Raw genomic sequence first — 27224 nt, 5'->3', positions numbered from 1 at the left:
GCCTTCCAGATGTAAACACACACATCAAATATAGGTATAGGTGATGTACGTGTGCTATCAGGGTATACTGTATGTGTTAAAAGACTACACAAGACAACTAGACGAGGTATCTCCATGCCAACCTTAGGGCCCCTCTATTGGATTTATCCGATGTGTTGCGATATTGTTTCGGTATCTTGCTAATCCGATAGAGGGCCTGAGACTGGAAGAGCGCCGCTACCTGCCAATCAAGCGGTCTGTGTACAGAATCAGCTCTGAGGCTCCTCCCCCCTCCCAACAAAAAACACATCCGAGAAATCACAGTGAGAGCTTAGGGAATGAACAGAGTATACGTTCGTCCGTTACCAACGGAACATCACCACTGAACCCGCTTCAGATCAAAGCAACTTAAACAGTAGCGGTTGGAAGGGATCGAGAGGAATATTTTAGTCTCTCAAAAGAACAATGAAAGCTGGCTGATTTCACAGGTAAGCCGCGCTTCTGATTCCGTTATATAAAGACCGTTGTGTTTTCGTAAGATTCAATTAGCCTTGAGTTACGGCGACCACTATATAATGAGCTCACGTTTATTAATGTATTTGCGTGTTTGTATTCTACAGCAAATATTAAAGCGCCATCATGTTGTCCACGTTGCTCTGTAGTCTCCGTGGAGTGGTTGTTTATCACACAATCTGAGACAATGTACCAAAACAGACTCAATATTAAACCATTTGAGCTCGTGATTCTGCTCTGCAGTGGCTGGTTGCATTTAATTTGAAGGATACACAACATTTTCCAGTGCTCTTGCTTTTTAAATCGCGCTGGTGTTAAAAACAAACGCTGTGTTGAGTGCAGTGTGCTCTAGATCCCTGCCCCTCTGCATTCACTGATACTTCATTTGCTATGCATGCTGAAGTTAAATGTTATACATTAAAACAGCCTTGACGCGGGATGTAGTCTTATGGCGTATAAAGGGTATGCAAGAGCCCTCTGTTCACCAGGTGAGCAGGTTGGGGAGAAGATTTGCTAGTTAAATACATGTCTGAACGTTTTAAAACGAATAGGCTTTGTTTTTTTTTCTTCCCCAGATTAAAGCCTTGTTTGAGCCAGACGTGCGTGTGTACTTGCCAAATTGAAACTAAATGAAAACCACTTACAGGAATTCCAGATTCAATACAAGTTAAACTCAGTCGACAGTCAAAATACCTGGTTACTGCAAGGCACTTACCATTGGAGGGGGCCAATCTGTAAACGTTAAAATACTGTTTCAAAAGTATAACCACAAGATGTAAATATGATATGTGTTAACATGATTTTAGTGTGATAAAATAGCTTGTCAATCTTATCAGTGTAAATTTATATCCAATATAAATTTTATACATTTTCGTTGCCATGATGACTAAACTGCGCTGTAAGCGATTTATATAGATCACACTAAAATCATGTTATCATGTATGCTTACATCTTCTGACATTACTTTAGAAACTGTGTGTATTTTAATGTTTTTGGACCAGCCCCATTCACTTCCATAATAAGTGCCTTACTGAAATCGCGATTTTTTAATTATAAGGCACGAGTAAAATATTTTCTGTAGTAATCAACTTTGTGATTAACTTGTATTGAACTTGGAACATTCCTTTAAGATTGACTTGTGAGGATGGACTTCTCTAATTAATGTCTTAATTCAAATATTTAGTGTTAAAAGATGTCTGTAAGCGATATGTTTAGGATGTAGTTGTATTATATTATTGTTTTTATTATAATTATGTTAAGAACAGTAGAAGACTATTGGAGTTGCTCAAGTATAAGTGTCCAAGTTTATGTGCGTATGTGGGATAGTGGGTGAATCTAGGCAATTTTCCAGTATGACAAGAACAACAAGCACTGTGACACTCAATCCAAATGAATTCTAAAGAACAAGAGGACCTTTTCTGGAATTGGAAAATTCTGCTACACATGCGGGATATGTTGAACCCACCCATAGGTTTGACTATACTTTGCTTAAATTAGTTTGCATTTACAATGTAGTGTGCTGTTCTAAATTGTTCATAATTTTGACAAATTATACATCTGTATTTGTTTTTTTTTTTTTTTACTAGACTATATGAACTCATTTAAGAAAAGTCAAACACCCTTTGGATGATTTAAATGTTCTGCTCTAATTGGTAACACTGACTAGAGACTAGATGTGGTTTAAAACAATGCTGTAGCAGAAGACGAAGACCTAACACAAACACTATATTGTGTCAAACAAACACACCCACATACACACACTGCAAACGTGTCCGTTCTGCCTGTAAAGCAATGCATGTAAATTAAGATAAATGTATTAAGTATTAAAGTGTACATCTATTTTGTTTCAGGCATTTACACTGGATGCAGTTTGAGTTTTTGTTGATGCTTTGTGATCTTGATGATTTGGGCAGTGTATGTACAGTATCCTCTTCGTTACTGGTTAATCCGTTAAAATAAACTGTTAGTAATGACTGCTCTGTTTGTTACACTGAAACATTATAAAAAAAAGAATGGATTATGTAAAGTTCAGATTGCAATTCCAATATAAACAAATGAAAATGTATGCAAAAGGCATTAAGGGTAATTCGGAACATTGCTCTTAGAGTAATGGTTGTTAAAATGACCAGTGTCCTGTTTAAACAGGTTATCAGTGATCAATGCAGTTAAAGGGATTGTTCACCCAAAACATTTTTTTTATGTACTCACACTCATGCCATCCCAGATGACTGGCTTCTGATGAACACAAACAAACATTTTAGAGGGATATTTTAGCTGTGTAGGTCCAAGTGATCAAATGGTGACCAGATCTGATTTTATTTGATTTTGGTGACCAAAATCACATAAAGGAAACATAAAAGTAATCCATCTGACACCATTGGTTAAATCTATATCTTCAGTGATATGATGGGTGTGGGTAAGAAACAGAACAATATTTAAGTCCTTTTTACTGTAAATCTTCACTTTCAGATGTGAAAGTGAAACTAAACGGGCACCGCATGTGACTTTCAGATGTAAAAGTGAAAATAAACAAAGGATTTTGATTTGTGTCTCACCCACATCTCTCATTATAAAGCAGTTCAATGGAAAGGAGGAGGCGAGGACCGTCCTGGCGATATTAACAATATTTTAATGAGAAACTTAAAAGACAAAACACACACATAATGGACATGTCCGTAAACGATCTCTCTCCCTCACCATCGTCCGTAGTCAGCCTTTATCCCTCTCGGAGGCTTGATTAGCCTGATAAGGGACCGGGTGTCAGACCCGGCCCAGCCCTCCGCCCTGCCACACTCATATTCTGTAGCTTTTGAAGATATAGATTTACTTAGAGAATTTAAATTTTTGGGTGAACTATCCCTTTAATAAAAGTTTAAAAAAGATCAAAGGAACTCTTGCATTTACACGGACCATATCCATATGCCAGAACATAATGTAATGCCAACTTTTAATGGGCTCAGAGAAGGGAAACTATCTACATATGAATACATTTTGAGTCGATGCTGGGGGTGTTGTTAAAGTTCAGTTTTACAATGAAACATGACACATACAGGCTGCATTATCTGTCCACCAGGCCACTATGGCTTTCAGACATTGAATTATTGGCTCATTGACCATCACTGCATCTTGCAGTCCCTGTTCAATGATCGTGTCCATTTAGACATTTATAGTGTGTAATAAATTTTAGTGTTATTTTCTGCTGGGTACCTGGCCACTCGGGAATCTCTGGAAATGCACAAGCAGATTGAGCTGCCAAAGAAGCATTAACGTCAGAACCAGTAAATGCTCTATTCCATTCACAGACCTAAAACCAACATTAAACATACCACACAAAAAAAAATGGCAGTCAGAATGAGTCAATGTTTAACCAACAAAGTATGGGAAATAAATCCTCTTGTTGGGACAAGACATGCATTCCTTTTTAATAATTGTTGTGATCAAGTTACTTGCACTCGATGCCGGATAGGACACGCAAGGCTCAGACATACATTTTTACTATCTGGAGAAAATTCACCAAAGTGCCCATCCTGTCAGAGCCCACTATCCATTAAACATGTCTTACTGGACTGTAATGCTTCTGCACTTGAGGAACCTGTATTATTCTGTTGACACTTTTGAAAAGGTTTTTAACCAAGTAAATCCTAATTTGGATTTAAGGTTTTTAGAAAAAAATAAATCTTAAACACAGATTTTTTTAGATTTACTCTTGAATAACTGCCTCTCACCATGAATATAGCCATAGAAGCTGGCATGGCAATAAAAAGGGAAAGAAAGAGGGGTAAATGGAGCACTGCTGCCATTTAATTACAGCTCTGGAAAAAATAAGAGACTCAAATATTTCTTAAATCAGCATCTCCACATGTATGGCAGCTATTCCATTCCAGTGTCTGTTGAATTCCTGCTTGTATTTTTGCACTAGGAGTAGCATAAATGCACCCAACAATAATGTAAAAGACGCATGAAAGCATTAGTATTGTGTTTTAAAATTAATATAAACTTGTTTTCTTTGCATTATTCGAGGTGTGAAAACACTGCATCTTATTTATTTATTTTGACCAGTTGTACTTTTCTGCAAATAAATACTCTAAATTACAATATTTTTATTTGGAATTTGGGAGAAATATTGTCAGTAGTTTATAGTGGTTCTCAAATTTATTTGGTCACTCCCCCGTTTGAAACAACAAAAACTTTTGCATGAATAGTGATCAAACTGGACAAGATTAACAGCATTTTCTTTCATCTTCATATAACGTAATACATTTTATATAAATATCAGGGTTCCCATGCATCCTGGAAAACCTGGAATTTTGCAATACAGTGTTCCAGTCATGGAAAAGTCATGGAAAATTAATGATTTGTCCTGGAAAATATTAATATAAGCATTTGACTGTGTTGCTAGCAAGGTTTCTGTTACAAACATAAAACAATGTAACAATCTGCCTAGGAGTCAAATACACACATTTGTATCGTTTTTTCACTTCTGGCAGCTGCACATTGTGAAACAACATCAGTTAAGGGTGCTACACCCTCATGATTGATTACAGCAGCAGCCCATCGTGGTGCAACCGAGGCACATATCTTGACTGGTTACAGCTACGACCAATCGCGTGCCTTCAGAGGCGCATGCCAAGTAAGTAGGGGCATTCCGGCTCTTTTCAGTGAGCTGGTTTGTTCGCCTCAGCTCACCAAAAAGTGCTGGCTCTTTTGGCTCCCAAACGACTCTTTAAAAAAAATAAAAATTATAATTTTTAGTATTTTTTCAAGTCAAACAGTTTGCGATAGTTTGACTATGATTAGTGTTAATTCTAATTAAATTATCATGGTGCACAGTTTGCATATGCCAGTGTAGGTTGTGCATAGAACTGGCTTTATATGAGATTTTGTTTTGGCAAATTCTATACTGTGCTTATTTAAATCTTTTGATTATTCATATCTTAATTTTGTAAATTTTTTATAAATGGATTCGGCTCTTCTGATATGCGAGCCGGCTCCCAACGTTCACCTACAAGAGCTGGCTCTTACAGCCGACTTGTTTGCGAACGACACATCACTACTACTACTCATTGATAAACAAACTGAATGACCTGATACTGTACCGACCAACTGAATGAGAGGGGCATGTTGTTTGTTTACTTCTGCACTGACATGTGAGTCTACCTTGTTCATCATGGAGAAAAGTGCGGAAGGGCTATTAATGTGTAAAAGTAAACAATGTTTCTACACGTTGAGGGGATTTCACATGACCTGTGTCAGTGGTGGCGAATACAAGTCTATGAAGTGATGCGTCAGCACAACCTCGGCTCCAACTTCTCACTAAGTGTTTTTCACACACGTTTTGCCTCACAAATGATGTCTTTGAGAGTACAAAGCTACATTAAATATTTAAAAATGGTTGAAAATTATGAACAGATGTTGAACGTCTCATAATTTCTCTTCGTTCCTCCGACGTACCATCCTCTTTGAAATCAGTGCATTTGCAGCATTCTCTGACACAGCTTAAACTCTAGTCAGTGTGTAGGCACCGTGATGTGGAGGACAAAATGCCGCTTGACACTGATGTTTAGTGGAGCTATGCAAATTTTAATAATGTAGAATGTAAGGACGTTGTTGATACTCATTATTATTGTTGCCTTTTTGGATGTAAAGTCATTCTCGGCCGTTCACAAACTGAATGGAAGTTATACACTCACCTAAAGGATTATTAGGAACACCTGTACAATTTCTCATTAATGCAATTATCTAATCAACCAATCACATGGCAGTTGCTTCAATGCATTTAGGGGTGTGGTCCCGGTCAAGACAATCTCCTGAACTCCAAACTGAATGTCAGAATGGGAAAGAAAGGTGATTTAAGCAATTTTGAGCATGGCATGGTTGTTGGTGCCAGACGGGCCGGTCTGAGTATTTCACAGTCTGCTCAGTTACTGGGATTTTCACGCACAACCATTTCTAGGGTTTACAAAGAATGGTGTGAAAAGGGAAAAACATCCAGTATGCGGCAGTCCTGTGGGCTGAAAATGCCTTGTTGATGCTAGAGGTCAGAGGAGAATGGGCCGACTGATTCAAGCTGATAGAAGAGCAACTTTGCCTGAAATAACCACTCGTTACAACCGAGGTATGCAGCAAAGCATTTGTGAAGCCACAACACACACAACCTTGAGGCGGATGGGCTACAACAGCAGAAGACCCCACCGGGTACCACTCATCTCCACTACAAATAGGAAAAAGAGGCTACAATTTGCAAGAGCTCACCAAAATTGGACAGTTGCAGACTGGAAAAATGTTGCCTGGTCTGATGAGTCTCGATTTCTGTTGAGACATTCAGATGGTAGAGTCAGAATTTGGCGTAAACCGAATGAGAACATGGATCCATCATGCCTTGTTACCACTGTGCAGGCTGGTGGTGGTGGTGTAATGGTGTGGGGGATGTTTTCTTGGCACACTTTAGGCCCCTTAGTGCCTATTGGGCATCGTTTAAATGCCACGGCCTACCTGAGCATTGTTTCTGACCATGTCCATCCCTTTATGGCCACCATGTACCCATCCTCTGATGGCTACTTCCGGCAGGATAATGCACCATGTCACAAAGCTTGAATCATTTCAAATTGGTTTCTTGAACATGACAATGAGTTCACTGTACTAAAATGGCCCCCACAGTCACCAGATCTCAACCCAATAGAGCATCCTTGGGATGTGGTGGAACGGGAGCTTCATGCCCTGGATGTGCATCCCACAAATCTCCATCAACTGCAAGATGCTATCCTATCAATATGGGCCAACATTTCTAAAGAATGCTTTCAGCACCTTGTTGAATCAATGCCACATAGAATTAAGGCAGTTCTGAAGGCGAAAGGGGGTCAAACACAGTATTAGTATGGTGTTCCTAATAATCCTTTAGGTGAGTGTAGATCTGCTTTGTTCTTATAATACTTAAACACTATAAAGTCTCTTGGCAGATTTCGGTTGTGAACATTTCAAATGATTCAATGACTCACTCATAGTACATTTAGACTTTCATTTTTTGCCACCTAGTGGCATCTCCAGAAGGGGTCACTAAACTAATCATTTTTTGAATCTGAACATATTTTTGAAACCGAAACAAGGCACACTAAACACCCTTTATTTTTTTAAGCTAATTCTACACAATTTTGCAGATAATTTTCTATCCCTGAAGCCTTAAAATAGCTTAAGTTGGTACTTTTAGCTTATTTTTCTTTTAGCTTATAAAATAAATAAATAGATTAGTGATTGCCTAAACTTTTTGGACCCTCTTTAGTTTGCATCCCTGTGAGATATAAACTTTAGACAATGATGACATTCGGACGGACCACTGATTTAAAAAAAAAAAAAAAAAAAGAATAAATAAAAATTCACACTCAGTTCGTAGCATTATGATTCGGCCTTAACATCTTGGAATGTGAATTAATTTTCAGTAATTCAACAATTGAATTCATCTTATTCCACGGTTACAACATGTAGTATGCAGAAAACATGGAATATAGTCATGGCAACGTCAATTGTATGATTTAATTGAATAAGTAATCTGGAAGTGATGTGCGCTTCAATGTGTAGAGCCGGCCACTCATACACTGAAAACTCCTCATCATGATCATCATGTGTACGATTGTGTGTGTGTGAAATGACAGAGACAGAGAACACATACAGACTATGTATTTATTTAATTAAATTACTGCTTTACGGGGATTAATAATCACACTATGCAATGGAGCATACTGCTTTTCCAGAGGTTAGAAACTTCTGTCAAAAACACACAGAAACAGCAAAATAAAAGCTTGATTGTGGAGCGAAGGGGGGCGGGGCCGGGTTGGAATATCGCACGCCCGTTCCCCAATCGGCCTGATGAGGCGCGAGGGATAAAGGCGGCCGGTGACGATGGTTCGAGAGAGAGAGAATTACGGGCATGTCCGTCATGTGTGTGTTTATGTTGATGCTTTTGGTTTAAGTTTTCATTAAATATTGTTTATGTTGATAAGCCGGCCTCCCGGATCCGGGGAACGTCCGTCGTCCGCGGGGCAATTGGGGACTGGATACCCCGCCCGCCTGGAGCGAGGGAGCCGCTGCCAGGGGCGGAGAAGTGCCCTGCCGACCCCAGAGACGCGGAGGGGTCGAGGGAGACCGCCGTCCGCGAGTGGAGGAGGGAAGAAACTCTCCGACCGCCCGGAGCGGTAGAGCCGCTGCCAGGGGCAGAGGAGTGTCCCCATTTACTGCCAGAAAAGCAGAGGCGCGTTCTGCCCACTGGGGGTCGAAGGTTTCACTCCGGTTCGCCCAGGGTTGGAGCGGCTGTCGTCCACCTGAGTGTGGAGGAGTGTTCGAGGACAACGCGACGGTACATCAGAGAACCGGTGAGTGAGCTTTTTCTCTCTCTCCTCTCTCTCTCTTTCGCACCGTGTTGGCCTTTTCCCTCGCCTATTTTTTTGTTGTTTTCTTCCCCTCCTGTCTCCTCCCAGGGCGAGGAAGGCGGGGGATGACCACGCGGGACACAAGATACACCCCGTCCCAGGGATAGGCACCCCGGCCTGAGATAACGCCGAGAGGAGTGTGGAGTGGAGGGGGGCGGGTCCGGGTCGGAATATCGCGCGCCCGGTCCCCAATCGGCCTGATGAGGCGCGCGAGGGATAAAGGCGGCCGGTGACAGATGTTCGAGAGAGAGAGAATTACGGGCATGTCCGTCATGTGTGTTTATGTTGATGCTTTTGGTTTAAGTTTTCATTAAATATTGTTTATGTTGACAAGCCGGTTCTCGCCTCCTCCTTGCCCATCCTTTAACTGTGTTACATGGATGTTTTTGCTTAAATATTACACTTGTTGGGTGCATAAAATGTCCTGGAAAATTGTGGCTTGAAAAGAGTGGGAACCCTGAAAATACTATGAAGACTGAATGAATAACATTTGTCACAATGCCAACATTGTTCTGTTATTATACTTTCTGTATTACACAAATACATAAAACATTGTCTATACACTTTAAAATCATACAAATTAAACAGAAGGAAAAATAAATAAATAAAAAGTGATACTGCTGCAGGAGAAACCCCTGGGCATGAACACATTGCAAACCGAATCCTCCTTCTGCATTTAAATAGCAGAACGTTTATTTTTCTCAATGGAGACTGCATAGTTATTTAAAGTAATAATAATAATGGCAAGGATTCATTCCTGTGAATGTTAATCTGCTTCAGTAGTATCTAAAAAAGCATTTTTAAACACCAGTAAACTTCTTGTAATAATAAATGACTGTGATTGGCCCATCCTGGCCAATGCTGAGAAAAGTTACAGGTACACGTGTCAGCGACGAGATTAAGGGATGAGAAGATGGTGGTTGTGTCTCGTTGAGAAGGATGCGTCCTCCGGAGGTCGCATTTCTCGGCCGCATACGTCATCGAGGCTGTCTTGTTTCAGAAAAGCAAGTTGGACACTTCAAAGTAGCCTTCGAATGCGACCTTTCACGGGGATTCGGAGGATGCATGAGGTGTATCCTTTGTGGGTATTCATAATCCACAATACTTTGCTTCAATTGAAATGTCTAAAAACAATGACGCCTGTAAATATGATGTTCAAACGCAAGTAATGTTAATTCCCAAGTTGAAGTACCTCAGTAGATGGGTGCAGAGTATATAATATGTGTAATTATATTAATACATAATACAAATAAAGTATTAGACTAAAAGTACACCTGTAAAATCTATTTTCTTTTATATTTCATTATAACTGTCCTAAAATGTAGCTCATACATTCCCTTCCAGTGGGACTTTGTTCCCTTCTTACTCAATGCGCTCCCGCTTGTTAAAAGTGGCGTGCTGTCATGGCAACCTTGTTCCGTTTCCGTTTGTCCATGAAGACCATCTCGTTTAAACAAGGCTTATTTAAAGGAGGGCACTCGGTATACTGCAGCCACCCTACCTAGCATGCTGCCTTCCAAACGAGACACAGCCGGTGATGGGCTGTCCAAGTTCCAAAAGCACCATATAAGTCATCCTGAACTCTTGTTCCATATATATATATATATATATATATATATCAAGTTTTCTGAAGCCATTTTATAGTGTTGTCTGAGGCACAGACTGACCGAAATATTATAGTTTAATATATTTGAAACTGGCGCGAATGAGACGTCTTTGTTTACATAGGCGCATAGAGAATGCATCTGTCACTGCTACATGCTTTGTGCAGTTCACGCTGTGGTGCCTGCCGAAAGTTTAAACAAGGCAGAGGTGATGGAATTGCGCATTTTGGTTCTTGCATGTATTGATCGTGTTTTGTGAGGGACCGACCAATAATATTAGTGTTAATTAATAATTTCCCCCATTTAAAACTGGCGCACGTGAGATGTCTTTGTTTACATAAGTGCATCGATAACGCAACTGACACTGCTACATGCTTTGTGCCGTTTGCGCTGCGGTGCATGCCGAAAGTTTAAACAAGGCCGTAGAAAAGGCAGAGGTGAAGAAATTGCGTACATTGGTTCTTGCGTGTATTGCCACTATTTTTGTTGAATGTGCGAAAGTGATTTGAAATGAGTCAGTCTCCCCTCCCCCACGGGTGCGCCCCACACTTTGAGAACCACTGGTTTATAGAATAAAAGCACATAACTATAAATGGTAAATCCAGAGAAACTGAACATTTGGAGTGGTCTCTTGATTTTTTCCAGAGCTGTAGTTTCCCCCATTTTTTCAAATCGTTTGCTAATATTTGTGTTTAATACGTTGTTTTCCAACTATCATCTAACATTAACATATTGTAGCCTACTTTTGGTTTGCCACAGTAACATCTAGGCATGCACAGTGCAGGTGTGACTGAATCAATAATGGACAATATTTATGTATTTTGGATGCCAACAATACGCTTAGATTGACTTAAATTCAGCTCATTCTTAAAAACCAAACAATGCCAGAAAAACCTGTTAAATAAGATTTGAAATTAACATTTATTTATGTATTTATTTTGTCAAAACATAAACGGACATTTGCACAACACATGCACATAATGAATAAGTTACCAGAATGCCAGAAAAGGTGTTTATATTCAGAGCAAAAGGTAATGGGCAAAAAGTGTGCTGACCGGCTTTTGCCTTAATGCACTTATTTATCTATTTTTATGCAACGAGTGAAAATTGCACTGGTAGTTGAAGCTGATAATGTTTTTCTTTTTTATAACCATAACAGCTCTTATACATTTATCCTCTTTTAAACACAAAAGGCCATAGCAGTTTAGCTTTGACATTGTCACACAAATGTACATTTGAGACTTTTTAAGCAATCTTGGGTGTGTAGGTGTTTTTCACAATTAAAAAAAGCAAACATCAGAGCTGCAATCAAGGCGAGGTAATTAGAATAGGCAGCAGAGCAAAGAACTTCAGCAATGCTTATTTTTTAAGTAGTTTGAAGATTTAATCAGTTCAGTGTCATTACATTCAAGTGTACATACATAAAATCAGGCAAATGTTCAAACAACAACAGTAAGCTTAACTTGGTGACAAACTTACATAAAAACAAAATTAAATTAAAGTGAATAAAAATATTAAATATTTTTAGCCTTCACGCATGCACAATAATTGAGCGTTACAAACGAACAACATCTCCGATGTAGATGCTTAATAGTTCGGTTCACTTATAATATGGAGTTTTTTTTTAGTTTTTTCAATTTGTTATAGTAATTTTTCACATTATTAATGTCCTGACTATACATTGTGATCAGTTGAATGCCTCCAATAAGTACCAATATCTTTCCATAAGGGCAAAATCTGTACATCATTACAAACTTTTGGTCACCAATGTGTGTATGTATGTGTATATATGTATGTGAATATATGAATATGTGTGTGTGTATGTGAATATATGAATATGTGTGTGTGTGTGAGTGTGTGTATATATATATATATATATATATATATATATATATATATATATATATATATATATATATAATATTCAGGTTTTGAGTTGGGGTGGCTAGTGAAGTGGCAAAGCTCATTTTTAGGGTGGCAGCTGCCACCCTTCTGACCCTGCCCCTGCCGAGCTGCAATGGAGAAAGAGTTAATTTAAGAGTTCACAGCTATTTATACACAACACACTGATGTGGCTCTGCAGATGGATACTATTGGACACACTGCTTGAAAATCAAGCATTAGTAGTATGTGTTACATTTGTGTGTGTTTTTGTGTGCGTGCCTGTGTGTATGAAGTAGATGACGGGACAGAGAGGCACATCTTATTCATACTGTGACATGCTGCGCATGTAACTGTATATAATTTGTTTTTATTAAGTTACATCCTTCTGCTGTTTAATGATCACACTTGGCCATATAGAGGCCATTTCATTACTCTTTTCAAATGGTCTGATTAAATCTCAAAACTCTCACATTACATTATATTACATTTTGCTAATGTCAGCATACTTTAAAATGATACCGAAATTAACAACAAGATGATATCATACCATTTAATTTTTTTTTGTATTATGATATTTCGTTAGTACCATTATACCACACAAGTTGGGAACCACTGCTTTAGTGAAAAGTAGAACGTATTTACTATGTTTGTTGTATGTTTAAATAGTATTGACTTCATACTTAAGTACTTGTACTTTTGACATTCCTACAAGTTCACAAATTAGCGGCCGAGCACTGAAGGTGGTAGCTTACTGAACTCTAGAACAGAAAGTCATGAGTTCAAATTCGTCCTGGTGCGCTGTGATCTGTGCTTGATCTGTGAGATCTTTGGGTTGTGTTTAGTGTTGTGCAGTGGTTGCTATGCTGGTGCTTGGCCCTGTAATGGCTGCTTGCAGATATATTTTTATTTGGCTTTGTGCATCTTATGTTTTCACACCTGCAAGAAATGCCCTCCAAGCCCAGTGTTTCTGTGGCCGGCAATGCATGAAGCTGCCGAGCCATCCATTACTGTGACTGAGGGATGATGCCTCACATACAGACCTGCATGTGACAGCGCTACACTGCTTTACACTGTTCTCTGTGGTGCTGTGTAATGGGCTTTCAGGTGTCAGGGGCAGCCTCTGCATAACACCAGGCAGACTCTGGCTCAGGGGAGACAGGGAGTGTAATTTCAGATGACAGGCAAACACTGAAGTTCTGGGCCAGACCTCCAAGCATAAGGGGAGTGTAAGTTTATCTGGGTAGGCTGTAATCAGGGGGATTTTGGCTTTTGAGGAAGCTGAATGAATTTCAAGTATACGTATACAAAGCAAGTGTAATTGAGTCTAATAGAAATCTTGTAAACCCCTGAGCTGGGTATGAGGAGGTCAATCTTTGGTAGCATGATCAGGTAATTGCATATTCTTCAGTGCAAAAAACAGATTTGATTAGAGTGGCGTAGATGACTTCTCTACTGTGTTGGCAAATCTATTAACAAAGACACGGCACCTTCACAGTTACTGGACTTGGAGTGATGTACGTATGTTGATGTACATCCGGATTTCCAGAGAAACAAATAATCATTCTAACTTAAAGCTTAAATTATTATATTGACTTCTTTGATGTGTACTTTCTTACTTGGAAGTAGGAAGTGAGGCAGTTTAAAACTTCAGTGCATTAAATACTTCAAAGATAACAGGTACTCATCTTTATTTAATCTTTTTATTTGATACTTCAGGAATGCAAGCCAAAAGATAAGGTTATTCAGAACAAGTGAATACGTTTTGCATCACTTCAAAAACATTTTCATATTCTGTAATGCTTAAGTTAAATCAAAGACTCAAAACCATTAATATAATACTTTATCCATTAATATGTTTTTAAGCAAATGAAAAAAGCACAAATGGTCAAGGCATGTCAAAATTATCCAGGGCCCAAAAACACCCTCAGACCCCAGAGGGTTAATGTTAGGGATGCACCAATACTGAAGCTTTTTGATGGATTGGGTATCGGCCCAACGAGCCAGCTCCAAATCCGATACTGTGTGTTAGTTATGTTCCTTACTGTCAGGCTCATAAAATGACATAAAAGAACCACAAAAACACCATTACCATGACTAATGCATTTTATTCGAAGTCATTTGAAGACATGTGATTGCTCTGTGAATCACAAAAGGCTGTGTTTAATAAGTAAATATATAAAATGCACACGCAGCTCCAGCATGTCAGTGAATGGCGCTTCTCTGTTTACACACACACTTATGGCTATTTTTTACCTTCATGTGGTGCGCAATATTTGAGCGCTACTAAAGAACCACATCTCGGATGTAGATGTTCAATAGATCGGTTCACTTATAATATGCATTTAGAAACTACTGTGAAATTGCCTACAAACAGACACACATACAGGACTTGCTGGAGAGTTCAGAATGTCAAAATAAAAGCGTGAGGGTTTAAAAGTTAAAGGTGCATGATTGAGATGTATTACTAATAGGGCTGTCAATCGATAACATTTTTTAATCTAATTAATTACATGGTGTCCCGATTAATTAATCGCATTAAATCTCATATACAAATATTTGCTGAAAAAGCCCCTCATATAACAATAACTCAATATATAATGATTATACATATTTATATCAATATTTAATTATACATAGTTATCTTTAAATATTTTAAAATTATTTATTATATATATATATATATATATATATATATATATATATATATATATATATATATACATCACTCACCTAAAGGATTATTAGGAACACCTGTTCAATTTCTCATTAATGCAATTATCTTATCAACCAATCACATGGCAGTTGCTTCAGTGCATTTAGGGGTGTGGTCCTGGTCAAGACAATCTCCTGAACTCCAAACTGAATGTCAGAATGGGAAAGAAAGGTGATTTAAGCAATTTTGAGCGTGACATGGTTGTTGGTGCCAGACGGGCCGGTCTGAGTATTTCACAATCTGCTCAGTTACTGGGATTTTCACGCACAACCATTTCTAGGGTTTACAAAGAATGGTGTGAAAAGGAAAAACATCCAGTATGCGGCAGTCCTGTGGGCGAAAATGCCTTGTTGATGCTAGAGGTCAGAGGAGAATGGGCCGACTGATTCAAGCTGATAGAAGAGCAACTTTGCCTGAAATAACCTCTCGTTACAACCGAGGTATGCAGCAAAGCATTTGTGAAGTCACAACACGCACAACCTTGAGGCGGATGGGCTACAACAGCAGAAGACCCCACCGGGTACCACTCATCTCCATTACAAATAGGAAAAAGAGGCTACAATTTGCAAGAGCTCACCAAAATTGGACAGTTGCAGACTGGAAAAATGTTGCCTGGTCTGATGAGTCTCGATTTCTGTTGAGACATTCAGATGGTAGAGTCAGAATTTGGCGTAAACAGAATGAGAACATGGATCCATCATGCCTTGTTACCACTGTGCAGGCTGGTGGTGGTGGTGTAATGGTGTGGGGGATGTTTTCTTGGCACACTTTAGGCCCCTTAGTGCCAATTGGGCATCGTTTAAATGCCACGGCCTACCTGAGCATTGTTTCTGACCATGTCCATCCCTTTATGGCCACCATGTACCCATCCTCTGATGGCTACTTCCAGCAGGATAATGCACCATGTCACAAAGCTCGAATCATTTCAAATTGGTTTCTTGAACATGACAATGAGTTCACTGTACTAAAATGGCCCCCACAGTCACCAGATTTCAACCCAATAGAGCATCTTTGGGATGTGGTGGAACGGGAGCTCGTGCCCTGGATGTGCATCCCACAAATCTCCATCAACTGCAAGATGCTATCCTATCAATATGGGCCAAAATTTCTAAAGAATGCTTTCAGCACCTTGTTGAATCAATGCCACGTAGAATTAAGGCAGTTCTGAAGGCGAAAGGGGTCAAACACAGTATTAGTATGGTGTTCCTAATAATCCTTTAGGTGAGTGTGTGTATATATATATATATATATATATATATATATATATATATATATATATATATATATATACATACAGTATATATTTATATTATATATAAAATATTGAGATAATTAAAATGCTTTACATTCCTGTAACAGAAGAGTTAATCATTGATAAGGTCATACAAAAAGTGGCTTTAGAATACAATGTATTGTTTACTACCATATTATTAATCATAATCCAATCATTGGCATCCAGTTCATCAATCCATTTCACAAGTAAATTTGTCAATCAGTTGGAGATTTATTACGAGGGCTTGTTTAAGGGCCCGTCAATTTACACCTGCATCAGACGTCTCGGATGTGTTGCGTCATAAACATAAAATGTTTAGGTCACTGTGTCAAGTTAAATATAGTTTAATACTAAATCTTTAAACATATCTTGAGATCCCTTAGATCGCATTTGCGCTCCTTCGAGTGTTTTGAACGTAAGAACGTAATGTATGTTTGTGGTGTTCTGCCTACTGAAGTGTTTTCTTCACTGTATAAACTGCGTGTTGCTCATACAGCTGAAATTGCTGCCCTCTGGAGTAAACAGGTGGTACTACAAGCTTGCATTTCTCAGGAATCTTCCTTATTATGGTCCGTGGGCATGCGATTAATTGAGTTAATTTTTTTAAATCTTAAAATCTTAAATCGACAGCCCTAATTACTATATATTACTATTATAATATATTATTATTATTATCATTTGTTTACAAATCATAGTAATATTTAAGTTGAATGGGTTCCATAAATAACTGTGAATGAAAAGTGAGCTGATATCTTACAACTAAATTGAACAAAAAGAGGTCTTAATCCTTTAAAGTCCAGATACAAGTTGAAAACATTTTTAGAGCGAGAGAGAGAGAGAGAGAGAGAGAGTTCCAGCTTTTGACACTTAGGACAATTGAGGGACACATACACAACTATTACACATGGTGCAAACATTACAGTTTTTTTCGATTGCTAAACGACAGTGAGCACAACTGGAGCTACATGTGCAAAACTCTAACTACAGTCTGCACAGCAGCAGTTCATGTGGACCAAACTCTAGTTGGTTTTTCATTGCTTGAACACAGTTTTCAAAACTCTACACACTTATCCCATGACTTCAACCACAACCTGCACAACACTGTGGCACTTTGTTCAAATGCTAACACACTGCTGTCAAAACTGTGAACCACACATTCAAAACAGAATAGATTTCAGCCTTGTGCATGGCAAGAGAGAACATTAGATGTGATGTTGATATGTGGGCCTGATGCTAGAGAGAGGCAGGATTAGCCCCTCAATTACAGTATTTGTTGGAATTACAGTATGTACTTTTAGTTTCTACTTTTTTTTCTCATTACTGTAATTCCGTAAATTACTACAGACTATTGAAGCAAACTGCTAATTTTCATTTACCTTAAAGAATTGTTATGTTCTAAAAATGTAAATAAATCATGTGAAAGAATGTCACTCTTTTCTTTGAAGAAAATATTACTTTGTATGAAATTGTTCAAACTGTAAAGATGAAAAGTTTGTATTTTGTGTATTGGTGTTTGATGCTAGTGCTTTTCCTCTCAGTGTGTTCTGAGTGACAGTGTGTGTTATCTCAGTGAGGGTTGTGCATAGTGTTTGGAGCCATGTGTTAAGACTTGTGTTGCTTGGAATGAGTTTTGTAGGTGATGTGAACTGTTTAGCTCAGGTGACTGTTGGTTGTGCAGACTGTAGTTAGAGTTTTGCACATGTAGCTCCAGTTGTGCTCACTGTCGTTTAGCAATCGAAAAAAACTGTAATTGATACTCAAGAAGGCAGCACACTACTAAATGCATACTATACTTTATTTAAATATCTGTAATGTAGATTCTGAAGGGCAGTACTAAATAATACACAAATTGTATCTCTTAAATTTGTATGAATTAAGAAAGGGGTGTGAACATTTATGAGACAAAAGGGGAATCCAGGGGAATTATCTTCTCAACTATACATACTGTATATTAAACTTAATGGGTTATTATCAGCAGTTTTCCTTTGGCTTTCTATCTAAATTGAGCGATTCTGTGATTTGGCAACTAAAAACAGCCATTGGCTCCTTAAAGATTCAGTTTAGGAGCCAATAGCTCCCTTGTCAATGTTTTGGTCTGGAGGCATTAAATTGTAAACACTGTGTTTCAGTTGCGCTATGGAAATTGCTTTTTGTTTTTGAGTTTTTGAGTGTTTAGACCCACACCAACAGTGTTACTCAACCAATGGCATGAGTTTGACCTCATTGTTTGGCCAGACAGGGGTGTTTTCAGAAAGCTGTTTGACAACAAATGTTAATTTTGCTATTCCATTTGGTGGTGCTAGTGATGCAGAAATTACATACTTAAGCTTTAAAAAGTGACCGGTTACGACTTAGCTTGGTATATGCAATGGGATCCAAAAGTCTTACGGTACGTTCACACCAGAGGCGGCGAGAGCGTCAAATCAATCGGATGTCATTCATTTTCAACGTCTCTCGGTGGCGAGAAGCGACGCGGCGAGTCTTGGGCGGTGTGGGCGTCAGATGAAAGTTCAAGTGCAGTCAACATTATGGTAATGAGCTGTGACGTGGTTCGGCGGCAACCTATTGGATTATAGAAGTGCTCCGCTCTAGCGAAGTCTAGAGAACACAACAGTGTAAACTTTGGTTCCTACCAAACAATAGTTCCGAAGATAAAATGGAGGAGAAACTAATTATTGCCGTGGCGGGTTTCCCAGTAATATATGATCTGTCCCTGTTTGCTTACAGGGATATAAAACAACCAAGACCACAGTTATTATTACAAATGTATTTTATTTTGATAACAAACAACTATAATTTTAATTACTTTCTGCCATCGATCGATTTCTTATTTTCACATTTTAAAGAGTTCATGAGGATATACGCTACTTGTGATAGGTCGGCAAAAAAGTAAATGGTCGACATGTCTGGATGTTTAAATTGCGGCCCCTTTAAATATAGTTCACAAAACAAAGCATTCTGAACAAAAGTTGCCGCCTATTTCAACTACGTCAAAGCGTCCTCGAGCGTTGAAGGCAGGGCAGCCAGAGCAAATTTTGGTGTGAACGCACGGTTATACTTATTGAAAATCTTTTTTTTTTAACCTGGAAATTTTACGATATTGAAAATTCTGCATTATTTCAAGGACACCAATCAAATGCAAGCAAATTTGTGACATTGCCTTTGCACAAAAGGTCAGGTTTTCTTCCATTCATTGAAGTACACAAGTTCTCTGGAACATTCTCAGATTGTGTGAGATCACATGGAGCATCAGGTTTTGCATCAACTTGTGGAGTCCATGACAGCCAGTCCATGTCATATCTGTGTGCATGCTTTTATTAAAGCAAAAGATGCACATTCTAAGTATTGCAATTCATGTACATTTTTCAATCCAACCTTTCACTCAAATTATGCTGTTAATATGGGCCTAATTTATTATGATTTTGATTGTATTTTTTTGTGTTTAAAATTCTAAATTGACATATTTTCACTAGTGCTTTTAATTTAATGAATTGTACCTCATAGGGCAGTGGTCTTGAGGTGTGCGCATGTGCTTTGACATATTGAACTGTGGCACAAATAATTGTGAGTTTGCGTCTGACTCGCAACTTTTCCTGTTCTATAAATAATAAATAGGTTAAAAAATTAGCACCCTGCTATTAGTGAACATTTGTAATGATGTTATGACACAATTCCTTCAGCCCTTCTAATCCTGATCTTTACTTCCCCCCAAATAATTTTTGATTCATAAGCAGGATTAAGAGTAACATTATCTTCACTTTTCTGCTGAATGAGTTAGAACAGTCACAAGTTCAGAAATATCTATAGTTGAACTTGCAATGCTCTTGATGATAGTCTGTGCTTTGCGAAAATCATTTGAAGACTTTGTTGGACACAGGAAGCTATTGAGAAATCATTCTTCCTGCTGTCAGTGGAGGTAGAAGGATGTCTTTGAGATGTAGAGCTTGAGGTCATTTGTCAAAGACAATGCTGGGATGGTTGTTTTGTACTTCCCTGGAACTTCTGCACTGTGTTTTTGTCACAAGCTCTCATTTCAGCTCTAACTCCTGGTGGAACCCTTCTCATCCAGTTACCCTGCTTTGTCATCTGCCACTCTTTAATTTCATAGAAAGCCAAAAAACATAGCTCTTCTTTGGTTTTGGGAACAGTGTCTATTTTTAAAGTATTTAGTACTTTAAAGGGAAGTTGTTGTCTGGAATTAGCATTTCATTTTCATTTTCATTGTTATGGTTTAATTTACTGATAACATGATTTCATATCAGAAAGCATTATGTGTTTAGGGCTACACAATGAACCTAAATGAAATAGAAATCGAGCTATGACTTGTGTGATTATTAAACCAGAAAGGGCTGCAATTTAATTGAATAAATAAATTGTCTATTCGTGCTGCTGGCTTCACTGTTTATGTGCGCTGATGTGTCCAATCTTTGATGTTTTCGTTCATTATTACAGTGTTTTCAGAGCGATTTTGTACTCTACATCTTTATTTGCTGCATGCAATAGTGCATAGATCCATTCACTTACGTCATAACCGACTTGTGTTTACATTAACAGCCAATACTAGGCTGTTATTCCGCACAAATAACTCTTGTTTGTGTTTTCCTCATCTCTAGATTATTAATTTAGATCAACATCAATGGCGATTAAAAAACATGGATAAATTAGCTTTATTGAAATTAACTTTGTAGAAATGAACGGAGCCGTTGATTAGACTCTGACTAATGGCCTATTGTATGTAAGGGTTGTTTCAGCTCATGAAACTCACCTGTGATTGGCTGGATGGTTGCTCAACCAGCCCAAAGTAACAAAACGCAAAGAATACTGTATACAAATCCACCATTTGGACTCTGTATGGGCTTGGAAAAGTGCAGGGGCCAAAATGACCTTTTTAAGAGTGCGGGGGACGTGCCCCCCACGTTAATGCAGCTGCTACGCCATTGCACAAAATGTGGATAAATCTAAAGTGCCTACATATTACTCAATAACAAATTGAAACCATATTAACTTTGCAATGTGTTTTGATGACCAGAATTTGCTATATTAAAAACGCCTCCAGTCGCAACATAGAAAAAGAAAATATCTCTGAAGATAGAATGTTTTGCTTTTCACGATATGCATAAAAAAAATAACTTTTAATACATGCATAATACATACTGTAGTATTACAGCACGCTCCTCCATCTGCAGTCAGCGCACATCCACAACGGAACTGCGTCTGATAGGACCGTTTGTTTTTCTGTGCTAAGACGCTTTTTATTTCACAACACAGTATTAAAAGTTATGAACATAACACTAGAATATTTCCATAAAGCCTGACAGAATCTCATCTGATAGCCAGAGCCACATTAATGCATGGGCTTACCAAGGCTTAAGTCCTGTGGCCCACCATGGTGTTTTCCTGTCGACATTCGCGCTGAAGACACTGATGTAAACAAAGAGAGGGTGTGCAATGGCTAAACCCATTCCTGTAGATTTGATCATCGAGTGAAAACATTCCACTCTTAATACCTTTATGTGCTGACAGCAGAACAGGACAACATGTATTTCTGAGGCACTTTCTTTACTTCTGCCACAGCTGACAGATGAGTTTGTTTATCTGAGGTAAAAACACATTACTTCACAACAAATAAATGACTTCTATTACAAATGTGCTGAAATATTGTGTGTGTAAAGGTTCCTTTAACTTTAGGTTGACGTTAAATACATAAAACCTGTTTTTGTATAGTACTTTTAGCAGTGGAGTTGCCATGGCAAAATGACATAATTTGTCTAGCTGGGATGATTATAAGCTTGACATTGCTTTTACACAAAAGCTCTATACACAAATTAAATATCTTGCATCATTTTATTATAACTTAGAACATTCTATTTTTTTAGATCATAATTTCCTGGTGCTGTAAATGGTCACTTTGTGTTAGTGAGCTGGAACTGATTACCTAACTTGTGGAACACTACAGAAGTGCCATTCAACCAGACTTCCTTAACACAGGGATCTGAACTTGAAGGGCCCTGTATCCAAAGAAGGGCCTAAGCCGACTATAATTTCTGTGGAAGTTTTAGTATGGAATCTGTGCTGTTGAAAGTGTTTGATTAGTCTGTTGTGGCCAGTACCATTGTCTTTACCATAGTATTTTCTAGAAGCTGCCTGGAAAGAGACCTGAATAAACTTTAACAAAGTCATCATAAAGTCTGGCCGTTATCTGACCCTCTCTTGGCACACTGGAGGCAATACTCTCCAATCTGCACTCTTATCATGGTAAATGAATGCCACCTTTATTTTGAATGTGGCTCTCACAAAACCGTGTATTCAGCAGTATACTGATTGCACCATGATGCATAAAAAAGAGACAAAAAGTCCTTTGTTCCAATGGCCATCAGGTTGTACAACACATTCATCAGCTAAATATGTGAACGATCTGTCTGCCGGTGACTTTTTTTTTATCTTATCTTAATTTTTCAGATTTCTCTATTTTCAATTGGCGTATCCACTTCTTATCCTAGTGTTCTTTTTCTTCATTTTACATTATGGCTTTAAATTTAACATTCGTTTAGTACAATTAATTATAAAAAATTAAGCTTGCACCCTTTTCACAAAAACATGGTTTTAATTTTCAGATTTAAAAAAAATATTGTATTGATTAGGGTTTATAATTTAACACATTAATTTAGTACAACCCCGATTCCGAAAAAGTTGGGACAGTATTAAAAATGCTATTAAAAACAAAGGCTTGATTTGTAAATTATATTCACCATTTGCTATATTGAAAGCACTACACATTATATGATGTTTTACCTTGTGAATTTCTTTGTTTTTTTATGTGCAGTAATTTCAAATCAGATGACTGCAACACACTCCAAAAAAGTTGGTACAGTTGAGTGATTACCACTGTGAAACATCACTATTTCTTCTAATAACACTTACTAAGCATTTAGGCACTGAAGACACAAGTTTCTTAAGTTTAAAAAGTGTAATTTTCCACCATTCATCCATTATTCAGGTCTTTAGCTGGAGAATTGTACGGGGTCTGTGTTGCCATATTGTATGCTTCATAATGCACCACACTCTCAATTGGAGATGGTCAGGACTGCAGGCAGGCCAACCAAGCACCCGCACTCTCTGGTTATTCAGCAGTATGTGGTTTGATGTTGTCCTGCTGAAAATGCAGGGATGTGTCTGGAATAGACGGTACTCTGTGTCAGTATATGCTGCTCTAAATTTTGTACATATCTGTCTGCATTAATGGTGCCCTGACAGATGTGCGAGTTGCCCATGCCATGAGCACTGACACACCCCTGACCCATACAGACACTTACTTATGGACCTGACGCTGGTAACAGCTTGGATGGTCTTTTTCCTTTTTGGCCCGGAGAACATGATGGCTGTGCTTTTCAATAACCTTTTTAAAGTGGACTTATTGGACCAAAAAACATTGTTCCACTGTTCTAATTTCCATCTAAGATGAGACAGAGCCCAGAGAAGTTGGCAGCGCTTCTGGACAGTGTTGATGTAGGGCTTCTGCTTTGCATAGTAAAGTCTTAACTTGCATCTGTGAATGCAGCAGCGAGTGGTGTTGACTAACAAAGGTGTTCTTTATATCCATTACCTATGAATGATGTTTTTAAGACAGTGACGTCTGAAGAATCAGAGATCACACGCATTCAGAAATGGTTTTTGGCTTGGTCTTTATGCACAGAATTTTGACCAGATTCCTTGAATCTATCAACTATATTGTGCACTGTAGAGGGTGAAATGCCCAAAATCCTTTTTAATTTATCTTTGGGGAACATTGTTCTCAAAGTGCTGGTTTATTTGCTGAAGCATCTGTTGGCAAATTGACAAGTCTCGAATGATCCTTCCTCTTGAAGAACTAGGCTGTTTTTGGTGGCTTCTTATATACTATGACAAGATTGCTTTGAAGTGTTATTAGAAGAAATATCAAGTTTATATCTTTCTCCCATAATCTCTTGAGAGAAGATAAAGCTCCATCCCACAAACTCTGAATTAGCAGGCAGTAATACACTGATGCCTCATGACCTTTTCCAAAAGCAGTAATCACCACTCCCATAGTATCTGCCACTTTATCTGTGCACGCTACTCCCAAAATAGTACAGAGCAGATGGTGCAGCTGTAAATACCTAAAGACCTCCGATCTGGGAATCCTAATATGTTGAACCAAATTTTTGAAATATCTCAACACTCCACTCTCCTATAGGTCACCGAGCATATTAACCTCCTTCACAATCCACTCTGACCAACAGAAAGGGGACTTATTAATACATAATTGTGGGTTCGACCATATGCTTGAAGCAACATTTAAATAAATGTCAGAATTAAACACTCTGGACACTTTTGTCCATACCGAGTGCAAATGCAAGATAACGGGGTGTGACTTAACTAATTCGGTTAGTTTAATAGAAAGGCTTTGCAATGGCAAAATATGGGCAAGAACTTCCTGTTCAATACGAAACCATGGAGGGGCTCTCTCAGGTGGAAGCGTCCAATGAGCCAAATATCTGAGACCGAATGCAAGGCAAGTTTATTTATAGCACATTTCATACACAATGGCAACCCAAAGTGCTTAACATAGAAGGGATTAAAATAAGAATAATTGAAACAGTTTAGAATATAAAATAAAATACAATACAAACAGTCGGACACACAGTGTCACAGTGCTCATTCAGTAAATGCACAGCTAAACAGATGTGTTTTGAGTCTGATTTGAATGTGACTACTGTAGGAGCAAATCTGATCTCTTCTGGAAGCTGTTCCAGCTGCGGCTGGCATAATAGCTAAAAGCAGACTCTCCTTGCTTAGAGTGAACCCTTGGTATTTCTAGCTAATGTGATCCTAATGATCTGAGTGATCTGTTGGGTTTATATTCAGTGAGCATATCTGCAATATATTGAGGTCCTAGCCCATTGAGTGATGTATATACCAGTAATAATACTTTAAAATCAATCCTAAATGTAACTGGGAGCCAGTGTAAAGACCTGAGGACTGGTGTGATATGTTCATATTTTCTGGTTCTGCTCAGAATCCTGGCAGCAGCGTTCTGTATGAGCTGCAACTGTCTTATGGTCTTTTGGGAAGGCCAGTGAGGAGTCCATTACAATAATCCACCCTGCTGGTGATGAAAGCATGCACAAGTTTCTCTAGGTCTTGACTGGAAACAAAGCATCTAATTCTTGCAATATTTTTCAGATGATAGTATGCTGATTTAGTTATTGCTTTGACATGACTACTGAAACTAAGGTCTGACTCTAGAGACACACCAAGATTCCTGACTTGATTTTTTGTTGTTTGACCCCTAGCGTCAAGGTATGCATTCACCTTGAGAACTTCATCTTTGTTTCCAAACACAATGACTTCAGTTTTGTCTTTGTTTAACTGAAGAAAGTTTTGGCACATCCAACTGTTTACTTCATCAATGCATTGGCACAGGGAGTCAATGCATAATAAAACAAAATCTTGGCTAAGCCTAGCCCACATTTGTCAATCATCCTATGTAATATGTTGAAATGTAATCTAGGACATTTACCATTCCAAATAAAGGACTTTGCTATGCTATCAAATTGCTTGAAATAAGAGAGGTGGACATCTACATGGAGCGACTGTTGCAGTTGAATTTTGGAATACATTTAATTTTAATAACATTAACCTTCCCAATCATAGATACATGTAATGAAGCCCACCTGCCCACATTGCTCGAAATCCTTTTTAGGGTCAAAATTAACTAACTAAAATCAGACAAATTTACTGGAAATAAAATACTTAATACCCTGTTTGAGCCACTGGAAGTTGCCAGGCTGGAAAGCATTACTGGGAAGTACGCTGTGAGATGCCACGCTTTGGATTTAGACCAACTAACTCTGTATCCTGAGAACTTCGAAAAGGAATGAATAATTCTGTGAAGGAAGGCTTAGATCTAAGGAGGCCAGAGAAGAAGAATAAAATATCATCTGCGTAAAGCAAAAGCTTATGCGTCATCCTTCTTGCCATCACTGGAAAATCATCTTCCTTTCTTATCACAGCTTCTAATGGTTGCAGGGCAAGACAGAACAATAATGGGGAAAGAGGGCAACCCTGCCGGGTGCCCCTATCCAGAGTAAAATAATCTGAAATTAAGCCATTTGTTTGTACCGCTGCTACCAGGTGTCTATAAAGCAGCATAATCCATCCAATAAACGTATTCCCAAACACATAAATTTGTTTGTACCTTAAAAAGACAATCCCATTCAAGTGAGATGGCAGCAACCGAAGTCTGATCATTCGCCATTGACCACATTGATGAAACGCCTAATGTTATCAAAAGACCCTGAATAAACCCCACCTGATCTATATGTATAAGAGATGTCATAATTTTACTTAATCGGTTAGCCAAAAATTTTGACAATATTTTAACGTCTAGCTGGATCAGGGAAATTGGATTGTAACACTTATACTTTCTTGGATCTTTGTCCTTTTTAAGAATCTGACTGATTCGGCTGTGTCATGGTTGGCGGAAGCTTTCTATTCTTTAATGATTTCGTATAAACTTCTAATAGAAGTGGACCCAGTTCTGTTGCATACAATCAGAGCAAACATGTCTTTCTGGGGAAAGATAGCGTGTGGCTCGTACAGAGCCGCAGATGAGCCGAAACTGCACAAACGCACTTTTTTAAGCACGCACACAGTGCTAATTCGGACTGGCATAAAACAATAACTAAAGCGATATGTTACCCTACTCCAAAGAAAAAGATGTGTGATAAAAGCCCTAATATTTACTTAGTCTAGTCCTTTGTCTTCTATTTATGTTTTATTTTGTTCTTGTTGGTCCTGCTGTGTAAAGTGAGTCTTCC

The 27224-nt window shown here is 38.4% G+C and overlaps 1 protein-coding gene across 2 annotated transcripts in view; it reads left to right on the top strand.

The window, feature by feature from the left end:
* The first annotated feature begins 297 nt into the window (after window positions 1-297).
* The window catches only part of LOC127654829 (beta-galactoside alpha-2,6-sialyltransferase 2-like), an 85958-nt gene continuing 59031 nt past the window's right edge, over window positions 298-27224 (top strand). For both annotated transcript variants that reach the window (XM_052142293.1, XM_052142292.1), the window contains exon 1: window positions 298-467. The gene's annotated coding sequence lies outside the window, so the exon portion shown is untranslated. The remainder of the gene's footprint in view (window positions 468-27224) is intronic.

This window comes from Xyrauchen texanus, chromosome 14 (genome assembly GCF_025860055.1).
Source record: "Xyrauchen texanus isolate HMW12.3.18 chromosome 14, RBS_HiC_50CHRs, whole genome shotgun sequence".
NCBI lineage: Eukaryota > Metazoa > Chordata > Actinopteri > Cypriniformes > Catostomidae > Xyrauchen > Xyrauchen texanus.
Note: the sequence above shows the minus strand (reverse complement) of the source record. Positions and strands in the feature narration are given on the sequence as shown.